This window comes from Panthera leo, chromosome D1 (genome assembly GCF_018350215.1).
Source record: "Panthera leo isolate Ple1 chromosome D1, P.leo_Ple1_pat1.1, whole genome shotgun sequence".
Classification (NCBI taxonomy): domain Eukaryota; kingdom Metazoa; phylum Chordata; class Mammalia; order Carnivora; family Felidae; genus Panthera; species Panthera leo.
Genome location: NC_056688.1, coordinates 13,544,856 through 13,556,626, shown reverse-complemented (window position 1 = coordinate 13,556,626; position 11,771 = coordinate 13,544,856). Strand labels below are relative to the sequence as shown.

The following is an 11,771-nucleotide window of genomic DNA, read 5'->3' as shown; positions in this document are numbered from 1 at the left end:
GGATATAGCACGCACATCTATAGGGAGCAAGGTTCTTGCATTGAGCAGAGGAATGTGGAGGGGTGGAACCAGACGCAGGAAAGAAGGCGAATAAGATTCCATCCTAGAGATTCCATCCTTGTTGAATTTTCAAGGCAGTAGTCCCAACTGCAAGGGATTTAAAGGTCGTGCCAGACAGGCAGCCCAGAAAATGACAGATTGAGAAAAAATTCCAGAGCAGCGCCTCGGAGCAGAAGTGTTGGCCTGTGGACAAGTAGTAGAAGCACAGGAAATGCTCTGCTTCGCCAGCTTCTGGGTACCCTGGGGGTCATCCAAGCACAATCTTGTACCTAAGAGAGCATGATTTAGTTCCCGTCTCTTGGATGCAAGGTCCTGCCTCCGTGAAGACCACCTTAGAAACTGAGAAGGCTCGTGCTTCCCTGAAGATCCCTTTGAAAGATGGAGGGATGGGAGAAAACTAAGGCCGGATGACAAGTTAGGGAGACTGCCAGCCTGCATTCTATACAATGCCCCATTTGTATGCATTTCGCACTGTGGCATCTGGGGGTCACTTGTCTGTGACTGGGTGCAATTTGGTTTGGTGTTGCATGTTTGAGGGATGAGTAGAACAGGGTGGCTGAGGGGGCTTTCTATGGAGCGGCAACAGTAGGGTGTTGTCCTACCAGGGTTTCGGCCTCGAGCTCCCTGATGGGCCAGAAGGGGCTTTCTAGCGTTTCAATTGAGCCCTGTTGAAGACAACAGCCGGAAAAAATAGCCTTGGTGATGTAATACATGTGCGAGCAGAATGCCTGCTAAGTATAGACACAGCATGGACCTTTGTGTGTTGATTGAGAATGTCTTTTGTTTGGGGATGAGGCTACACTCTAGCCCCCAAGCCTGCCTTCTGATGGTAACACGAGTGGGAGTCCAGAGAAGCCTGGGATGGGACAAATAAGAAATAAGGAAGGAAGGAGAGAAGTAATAGTTTTCTTTCCTTTACATTTACTAGGTTGTTACTGGGTATCAGGTTACTGGTAGGTGCCAGAGGAAGAGTCCCTGCCCTCACAGAGTTCAAAGGTTTGAGGAAACGCATATGGAAATAAAACATTCTAGCATTACAATACCGCATAGCAAATACAATAGTAGGAGTAATGGTGATACCTGATGTGGACCGAGCGCTTATTCCGTACTGTTATATTGGTGCGAAACGCTCTAAATGCATTATATTGTTTAATCCTCCTATCAGGCCTATGAGGAAGATACTACTATTATTTCCAGGTTACAGATGAGGAAGCTGGGGCTTCCAAAGGTCAAGGTCAGGTAACTCATCTGAGATCACTTAGCTACAAGTTGAAGAGCTGAAATTCACATCTGTGGTATGTGAGCCTAGAGCCCATTCGGTAACCCCTCCACCTGCTGCTGCTTCCCCAGGTAAAGGCAGAAGAAAGCCAGGACAGAATGACCAAGTCTTCCCAGAAAGCTCAGGGATGGCTACAAGGAGGTGATGATCGGAGTGGCATCTCGATAAATTAGTAGGCCTTCAGGAGGTGTGGGAGGAGACAAGGAGACAAGGAGACAGCCACATATGTGTGCACATTCACCTGTGCGTGTGCACGTACACACATGTGCACATATCCTCCCACATTCTTACACACACCTGTACACTTGCTCTCACACATACGTATGCACAGAGCCAGACGTGTGCACACACACACACGTGTGCACACACGCTTTCCCTGGTCTGGCAGACATCAGCCTGAAGGATAGATTCATTCCCATTCTTCTTCTCTCCTTCCCAGGCTTCGGCTTCAATGGTCCAATCATAGGAATAATTACCATTCATTGAGTGCCTCTATGCTCCAGGAACTATGCTCTGTGCTCTCTTTGCACTATGTTAAAGCTCACAAAAAATGAACAAGGTGGGTATTGTGATCCAGATGTGGTAACAGGGCCTCAGACCGGCTAAAGATCTCCCCTGGGGGCCACATGGGAGAGGAAGCTTTTAAAAGCAAGTCTCTCTGTTTCCAGAGCCTGAGCTATTCAAGCTACCAAACTGCCTCTCCAAATATAAAAGCCCCCGAGGCAGACTTTGCCCCAGAAGAGATGGTCAAGCACATGCCTGGAGAGCATTGGGCTAGAGCTGACATCCAAAGGGATGGACCCCACCTTTTTCCTCCAAGCCATGGCGCCCGTCAACCATTGCCAGGATGTGGAAGAGTCACGAGAAAAATGTGGGTGTTACATATCACAGCGGGGATACGTAGCTTCGTCACGCAAGTTTGGAGTTCAAACCGATCTTGAAGAGAGAACAGAGCTGTTGGCCAAGGGTTAGTGGATTGGTATCCAGAGACTCAGACAATCAGAAACAGGCTGGCTTCCAGGCCCATGCTCTTCCCACTGGCCCTCCTGCCTCCCTGTACTTACAGCACTGTTTAGAAATCTTCACCATGGGTACTTTTTATTAATTAACTTGCATGAGCAAATACGTAAGGTTTGAATAATTTGCACGTACGAATTTGTTTTGTTTCTCCGCACATGCTCTAGTTCCCAGGAATGCACAATGCTGAGTGAGGGCATGGTGAGATCCCACCTTAACAGATGGCCTCGTTGTAGCCCAGAGAGATTAGCTGAAGCGAGAAGCTTAGAATAACATCTTGAAGACCAGATTCTAGATCTCCTTTGTCCCAGATCTGGCCCTGCCACGTTGGTGCACTTTTTTCTCTTCGTGTTATTTCCTCAAAAGATCAGCCCCCCTTCCTGCCCTGACTTTGCAGGCCTCGCATCAGGTCTATCTCCTTTCTGAGTAGCTTTTTTCCTCCTTACCCTATCCCTTCCTTGATTCTCCCACTCAGTCCTGAACTGATTTATAGGCCAGAGTCGTCCCCTGGGCTGGGCAGAAAAGCAGCAAGGAGACAGATTGATGATCCCTTCAGCATCGCCCAGGAAAATGCCAGCACAGGAGCGAGGCTGTGGCCCAGCAGGAGCTGGGAGCCCTGCATCCGTGTCCTGTGTGTGACCACACAGAGCAGGAGCACACTCAGCTCATGCCAAGAGCTGGTGTTGGGGGACAGGCAGAAAAGCCCTGGGACGGCTCTTCCCACTTACTGCAAGTGCCCCATTCCTTTCATTATGAAGGTAGAACAGAGGACCTGGGGAGGGGCAAGGTGAGGACGGGAAACGGGAGAGCACAAAGAGAGTCGCTAGAGAATGTGGACTCCCCAAGTTGACGCGGATTGTGGTTTCCAACAACACAAACCCCCTTGCTGCATGGCTCCCCCATCTGAAGGAGAGGCACAACATGCCGTAAATCCACACCACAGTCGTACACATCTTTCCGCACACACTCACACACACTTTTCCACACGCATATCTCCACGCGGAGCCATGGATTTCTGGCACTGCACCCTCCTTGACCTTCCGCAGGGCCCTCCTGTGTTGACAGGTACCGTGGGTAGAAAAGAAGAAAGACAATGAAACCTCTGCAGCCCCAGGTCCCCAGCACGCAGTCCCAGCTCCCTCAAAAGCCCTGATGGGCTCCGATGGCTCCCCTCCTTCCTCCTTTTCTAATTATGACAGGCCCCAGGGGGCCAGAGCAAAGAGAGGGAAAGCCGAGCAGGACTGCAAGTGGGAAAGGAGGGCACAGGAGGGAGGGAGGAGAGAGGGAAGCAGCGGAAACAGACATTTTGTTCTGGGGAGAAACAAGTACGTGGCCAGACACAGAGAGTGGTCATACTTCACCTTTCCTGCACCCCCCGGGGGAAGTGAGCCCACGGCGAGCCCATGGCCGTGCTCACCGCAGGACTGGTGAAATGCGAAAGGGGGGAACCCTCAGGTCTGGGTTTTGATAGTGGACTGATTTGCCTTGGAAACACGGTCAGGTTTAATGTCATCTGTTCCGTGAAGATGGGAGACACGAAGGTTCTTCGTCGTTACTTACAGGACAGGAGCCTAGGATGCTCCGAGCCCAAAGCGCACTTCACAGCGATGCCTTCTGGGAGCGGGGCTGGCCTTCTCTTCTCTTCTGGGGGTTGGCGTATATGAATGACAGCCTGTTACAAGTGAACAAACAGAGATATGCAAAATAATCCCCCACCATTTATAAAATGAATTCACAGTCGTTTGATCTAATTGAACACATTTTTACTAAGAGTTATACTCTCTGCCACGTGCCTTGCCGAGCGCTGGGAGTGAAGGTCTGGATGGGCCCAATCTGACCTGACGGGGTTCACAGTCTAGCAGAGGAGGCTACGTGGAGGGAGGGCTATTTCATGCACCGTCCCGTGAGGCCAAGGACCAGGGGGAGGAGAAAGCCTTCTGCTCACTCGTCAGCTGAAAAGAGAAAGTCAGTCCTGGTGGGGAGGAATTCTCCATCACATCTACTTCTGTCTTTCTCCACAGCTTTCGGTCGGTCAGGTTCCCAGGGCCCCTTCTCCTCCCCGAGACTCAGAATTAAGTGGAAATGTCAGGTCCTCTCCAGACCGTAGAATTTCTTCTCTTCTCAGGTCTGTTTTGTTGTGGTCATGAAGACTGCCCAGCCAAAGATTCTGAAATAGCAACTATTCCAATTATGTAAAATGTGATTAAAGGAAGTGTCACGGCCCTTCACGGGCGCCTTTCACTTAGTTCTTGCCTTGCAACCCTTGCTTGGGCTGACAAGCAGAACAGATCTACTTGATACATCTCGCGCTAAAATGAAACGTCTAGTCAAAAGTGCTTAGAATCCCTCAAGGCTGGAGTTGGCTAATGATGTCATTACTCCACAGGGCCTGGCGTTATTTTTAGGATGGCCATTTCCTCCCACATTAAGGCTCATTAGGACCCCCCCCCCCCCCGTAGTACTCTACCCACACAATAGAGGTCACACACAGAGACGAGGCCTGGTCTGAGCCTGAGGCAGGTCGCTTACCCTTTCGGGACAGCTGAGTTCCAAGTAAAGCCTCTCGAAGCTGAAGGAAGCTTGTCCTCAAGTGTAGGAAACCCGACCAAGGTCAATGGCTGTCTGGGCTGGGCGAGCATTCATGTAGCCTGCTTGCCAATTCTAAAACGGCCGCATCTGTGCCATCCACACTCCCTTCGCCCCTCTTCCCTTCATACCTCTCAGCCACCGGCCGACTTAAGACACTTCCAGCCTGGCTCAAATACCCTTGCAAATACTCCATCATCTGTAAGCCAAATTCTCCGGACTCCAGGGTAAGGCCACCTCTACCATGCGAGGAAAACATTCATCTATTCTACCACGTGGGCTCTGCAATCTGCTGGTCTTAGGTTCAGATTCTAGAGTTGTCGTTTCCGGGCTGTGTGACCTGGGGCAAGTTTCTTAGTATCTCTGAGCCTTACTCTCCTCGTCGCCAAAAGGAAGATAATGAAACCAACTGAGCAGGACTGTCATTAGAGAACAAAATAAGAAGATATACATAAGGCACTTGGAGTCCCTGGCACAAGAAAAACACTTATTAAATGCAACTGTTGTTATTACTTACCATCTCCTCTAGTATTATTATAAATCAGCAATCTGCAGTTTTGAAATCCAAAAAGCTCTGACTACTGAAAGATTTTTCCTAACTCGCTTGGCAGTAAAACCTGACCCGGACTGCCCTGGGTTTCTTTGTAGACCTCATTTATCCCACTTAGGATGAGTATTTGCTGCACAAATCTGAATGGTTTTTCCTTACCAGTGACTGTCCCAGACTCTGCTGGGGGTGTTACATAACATATTGTCACTGTACCCTATTGCTTTTCTAAAAACCTAAAAAATTCTGAATTTGGAAATGTATCTGGCCCCGAGGGGTTTTGATAAGGGATGGTGGCCAGTGGTCTTTTTTCAAGCCAGATAAATCTCACACGGCAGGACCCAAGCCACCACTATCCCTCTCTACCTAGAAAAATATAGAAAGGCTGATTTCTTTACCTACAGCAAGGCAGTCAGGCATCCCCCTGACAAATCACAGGGAGCCCCAGGGAGGAAAATCTGCCCTCCTTGCCACTCACAGATCAAATGTGTCACTCACCTCGATTGTCGATCCTTGGTACATCTGGACAGAGAGGGCTGGCCACATTGCTCTGAAACTATTTATCCCATATAAGTAGCCCTCGTGTTTACTGAACACCTACTGTGTGCCGCGCTCTTTACACCCTGGAAACCTCACAATAAGAACACAGAAGGTATTAGCACCCCCACTTTACCCCTTGTAAATGGGGCAAATGGGGATGTAGAGATGGTGGGAATGCAGACAAATTCCAATCCAATTTCAAAACCACTATTTTTTCTCTATGGCATTGCTCACTGACTCTCACAGAACATAGGAAAGGAGAGAAATTGTATTTTAAATTTAGTCCCGTTACTAGTATATTTTAAGTGTGTAGCATTATTCTAAGCCCCAGGCTCTAGGGGCACCTGTGTAGCTCAGTCAGTTAAGCATCCGACTTCAGCTCAGGTCATGATCTTTGTGAGTTCGAGCCCCGCGTCGGGCTCTGTGCTGACAGCTCAGAGCCTGGAGCCTTCTTCAGATGCCGTGTTTCCCTCTCTCTCTGCCCCGCCCCCACTCTCTCTCTCTCTCTGTCTCTCTCTCAACAATAAATATTCAAAAAAAAAAAAAGATTTTTTTTTAAGACCCAAGCTCTAAATAGGGGGGTTAATTTGCAAGTTTGAGAAATAGTGAGTTTTTCTAATGCTAAGTGATGTCTAAAGACCAGTGTTCTCAGAAAATGACATTGACCTCTATTACTCAACTTTTTCCTTTAATCCGTCTCCAGTCTCCTGCAACTCTACTTGGGCAAGGGGAGGTTAGGAATGTGGTGGTAGTGGAGGAGGTTATGTTTTGGGGAGGGGGGGGAGTGTTTTGCAGTTCTGTTCCTTGTTTGATCAGATGAGATCATTTGAGCATGAAGGCCAAGAAGGGAGATGTGATAACCTTGGCCGTGAACCCAGTGGTAAGCGTTCAGAGTTACACTCCTCCATCACACAGCATGCTAAACAAGGCACAAGGCTCTATCCATGACAACCCGTCCTCCCTGGAGCCAAAAGTAAAAATCAAAGGCAGCAAAAAAGATTAAAAAGCAAGTGTCCAAAACCAGCGAGAACAACTCACCCTCCCTCGTGACACCAGAGGAGACAAAGACCACAAAGGGAAGGTGTCATGCAGCCCACAGATTAATCTACACTATGCAGAAGTGGTCAGAGCCCTCCTTTCCCCCATAATAGGATGCCCAGGAAGCCTCGCAGTGAATGCTTCTGTCAACAAGATAGCGAGAACTCAGGCGGGCCGAGTGCGTTGTTTCTCGGCTACCTAGGGCTTCGGATTATGAAAAGGTGTCTGAAAGAGACTTTGTTATCTCATTGTGCTTCTGCAAGTGACCACTCGGTTCTGTGAGCCACACCGCTCCTCCTAGAATTCCTGACTTTTGATTTAAGGATGCGATTGTTCCTTAGGCTGACAATAGTAGGCTGGAAGCCCAAGGGTAGCCTCCAGGCCTGTGGGCACCTGCAAAATGGAGGTGCGGCTGGGGCTTCCGACAGGCCCCGGTGACTTCCAGGCAGCCTGCCAGGTGGCCTGGCTGTCAGTGATCCATGAGGTCACCAAGGTATGAATCAACGTTGGCGGCATCCGTGGTTGCATCCGTAATATAGATGGTTCATGTAGCATGTCACAGGCCAATGAGAAAGTGACTTGTCTTGAAGGTTTTTTTTTTTTTTAAATCCCAGTAGCAGAGAAAGCAATCATCCAAGAAATGGAGAGTGTGAAACAGAGAGCCCTATCCAGGTGGGATACTCCTGTGGCTCTGACATGTGGCCTTGGAAGTGGCATAAATTCTGGCCACTGTGCCCCAAATTGTTAAAAACAAAACAAACCCCAACAAAGAAACGCCGATCCCCTTTCTTCTCCACCACAGAGAGCTAAGGCCATTCCCCTGCTCGACTTACTCACAAGCTCCTCAAAGGCTCACGAAAGATCTTGTCTAAGAACCACGGTTTACAGATGGGGTTGCAGAGGGAAGTGACTTTTCCAAGGGCACAGAGCACACTATGACGAAGCAAGAGGGAAGGCATCTCTCCTGATTCCCGGGCTAGCACTCAGAAACACTCAGGAACAAAGACCCTCAGGCTTTCTAACCACAAAAAAAGAAGTACATGCGCAAGAGGATGGTGTCGCTTAAGAAAAAAACCTGCTGTAGAATGTACATCACAACAAATGATGACGAGCGACGAGTATACGGATAGCTTGACATTAACAAAACCAAGTGTTGCCGTGTGAGTAAGTGTGATGTTAACAGACAATTCTCCGTAATATATTTTTCATGAGCAAATGAGAGGACATGAAATATATATTACGGAAGATGTTATTAACATCATGTTTATTTACTCTGCAGCAATCTGATATTCTTTGATATTTATACGTTTTCTAGGCCTGAAGTTGGTAAAATTCTGTGAGCCCTGATGTGGGCTCCAAACTTTTCACAAATGCTGTTGGGTGTCTGTCCCCACATCCTTTGCTCCCCCACCTCACCCCATCACACACACACCCATTGAAGGTTGTTGAAGATATACACACATATGTGTATTTTTAACAAACTAGTGACTGTTAAAGAACTCCTTGCCCCCCATCATGTGCCAACATCTAAGTCGCCATTTGGATCTGGCATCCTTCCCAAAGGACTGCCTTTCCCTGCCCACCATGACATCATTCATATGTGCTAGTCACTCAGTGGCTTTTATTTTTTTTATTTTTTTTTATTTTTAAAATTTTTTTTAACGTTTATTTATTTTTGAGACAGAGAGAGACAGAGCATGAACGGGGAGGGTCAGAGAGAGGGAGACACAGAATCTGAAACAGGCTCCAGGCTCTGAGCTGTCAGCACAGAGCCCGACGCGGGGCTCAAACTCACAGACCGCGAGATCGTGACCTGAGCCGAAGTCGGCCGCTTAACCGACTGAGCCACCCAGGCACCCCCACTCAGTGGATTTTAAAGCCTGCACCCAGCACTGCCCTGTGCGGAACACCAGCGCAGAAACTATCAGGGGTCCCACGTACCTCTCAACTCGGGTGGAAGGAGAGGCCAGCTTCCATTCCTGAGGTGAAGCCCTATGGGCCCCCACTGAGGCCTTTGGCAGGCATGGTGGCCACTCCCTCCTAAGGCATGCCCTCCGCGTCTGGCACCAAGGAAGGCGAAGTTAGACTGACAACAACACTAACAAAGATTAATTCCTGTGTCTGATGAGAGTTAATTTCTCTGATTAGAGGACTCTCAAAGATGTGCAGTGACTAAATCCTGACTGGAAATATTCAAATGGCAGAACAACAGGGCAAAGAGCCCCAGTCACATGCCAGCGGCTCACAGAAGACCTTCCTAAGACCCGGCGCGGGAGGAGTCAAACAAACACCCGGGATAAACATACAAGGGCAGGCGGCTCTGGCCAATGAGATATTTGTCTATTTACCTCTGTCATTCCGCCTACGTATGTATTATTTATTTCCCTTTCCAGGGCCATCTTGGAAGGTCTCGCCTGAAACCACATGCATTCAGAAAGAGATGAGAGGTGTGGTGGGCAGACCCATCCAGAGAAACACTGTCTGGTCGGGTAGAAGCTGGTGGCTAACAGGGAAGCTGCATGGGGCCACCCACCGATTCCCCAGGAACTGACTTTGGACTGTGGAGGAGGAAGATGTTGATGGACAACGAGCTTAGCAGGCAGCCTGATTTTGGATTTGAATTCTGGCTCCATCATTTACATCTGTGTGAATCTGGACAAGGCACGGAACTTCTGAGAGGCTCAGCGACCTCACCCAGAAGCAAGATCACCCTGTCAATGTTAGTTCCTTGGCACACACAACCTGTAAAAGAGCCTGGCAATGAGGGCCACCTCCTGTCCCCATGCCACTTCCCACCTTTGAGGCTTAACAAGAGAAAGGTCCTCTGGCTTCACTCCAGGGTGACATGGAGGCTGTGGGGTCTGCTACTTACAGAGAAGTTCGGTGACTCCTGGCTGAGAGAGAAATAGAGTTTAGGAACTGGCAGGTGGAGGACATGGGAAAGAGCCACTTTTCCTTATCTTTCACACTGTCCCTTCTCTTCCCCCTTCCCCCACCTGTCATTCATCCAGTTCATAAACATACTGAGAGTTCACTGAGGGCCAATGCCATGCCTGAAGCTGTCCACAATGTGACGCTCTAAGTCCCTTTAGCAGAAGACACCCCCCCCCCCCCCCCACACACACACAAAGACATTTACCAATTCCTAAGGGTTTATTGAGAGTCTGTTTTGTGCCGGGCACCATACTGGGCCCCCGAGATAGTGAGAAACTTCTCTACTCTAAGTAGCTCACAGCCTATTGATGGAAAAGGAGCTTGCCTTTGGTCTGAAGGCAGTTCATTCATTAGGGTTTGGGATATGAGTGTCCAAAGCTCCCCTCCTGAACTGGGCTAGTACAGATGTAAAGCTGCAGTCAGCACACTGCTAATGGGGCTTTGAAAGTCTCTGCTTTATTAGGGCATCCAGGAAAGCCGATTTCAGCTGCAAATGCCTTCATTGCCTCCCCAGCAGAAATGGCTAATACCTGCTTTCTGGGACGCGCTCATCAAAAGGAGACTCTCAAAGCCCCATTAGCAGTGTGCTGACGCTGGCTGTACATCCTGAAAGGGCAAAGTCCAGCGGAGTTAAAGGAATCCAGCCTATTTGTCAACACTAGCATGAGTCAGATCTTCCCCCTCCGCCCCCCCCCCTTTACTTCCTCCCTCTTACCTGGGAGCCTAAGGGACTTCAGTTTCTCAGCAGGGGGCTCTGCAGTCCTACAACCCACACACTTCCCCCTCCTTCCTTGGGCTCACCATCCTCCGCCCTGACAGTCTCAATCCTATAACCCGGTGGAAGCCTAAACATCCAGCGGAGTCCCATCTACCAAGGACTCCCTGCTCTGCCATCATCTGCCTCCACCCAGAGAAGTTCTTGGGCTGTTCTCCCGATCACCTTCTATGGTTGCCTGGGCTCCCAGAATCTTGAAGATGGAAGGTGCCTAGAAAGTCAACTAGCCCAACCTGCCACCCGATAGAGGAATTTCTCCCTCAGCAGCATCAACGTGTGGTCTCCCAGGAGCAAAGACGGCTGTCACCAGAGAGTGTTGGAGGCAGACAGACCACAAGACAGCACACAAGCTGTAGGACCTTGCTAGGGCATATCCGGCTAAGAGCAAGAGCTGTCCTCACAGCCTGGCGATGCTATGCACACCGGGAAGATGATCTTGCCTGAGGTCTTCACCGGCCAGCTCTCCCAGACCGCAGACCTACTATGACCTCATCTTAACTTCTACAATGACCCAAGTTCCTGTGAAAAGGATGCCCAGAACTCAGAAAGACTGGCCTCGCCCTCCCCTTAGGGCCTTCCAAGAAGAAAGGGCAGGAGAAGGGTGGAGATCCTCTTGCCTTTGTTTTTGTTGTTGGTGGTGTTTTTAATATTTATTTATTTAAGTAATCTCTACACCCAACGTGGGGCTCAAACTCACACCCCCGAGATCAAGAGCCATCCGGTCCTCTGACTGAGCCAGCCAGGCACCCCTCTGGCCTTTGTTTACTGTCCCATTATTCAGTAGACAAGCAGGGTGATGTGGCCCACCAAGGAACAGGAGTCATTAGACAGTCTAGCAAGAAAAACAATATTTCAACAGCACTGAGCAAGCCCTCCTATGCTGGAGGCATGTGCTAGCCCCTGGGTATACAAGGCTGCATACTAAACTCAGTCCCTTACGTTAAGGACTCTCGGCTTAGTGGGTGAAGGCAGATGTGAGTAAGAATTATATGTAG

The 11,771-nt window shown here is 49.3% G+C and overlaps 1 long non-coding RNA gene across 1 annotated transcript; it reads right to left on the bottom strand.

The window, feature by feature from the left end:
- Positions 1 to 4,155: 4,155 nt before the first annotated feature.
- Positions 4,156 to 10,985, bottom strand: LOC122200882. The gene is made up of 3 exons (XR_006193961.1): positions 10,717 to 10,985; positions 9,864 to 9,961; positions 4,156 to 4,308 (listed from the first exon to the last, which is right to left on the bottom strand). It is a non-coding gene; the product is annotated as an uncharacterized LOC122200882 (long non-coding RNA).
- Positions 10,986 to 11,771: the final 786 nt, after the last annotated feature.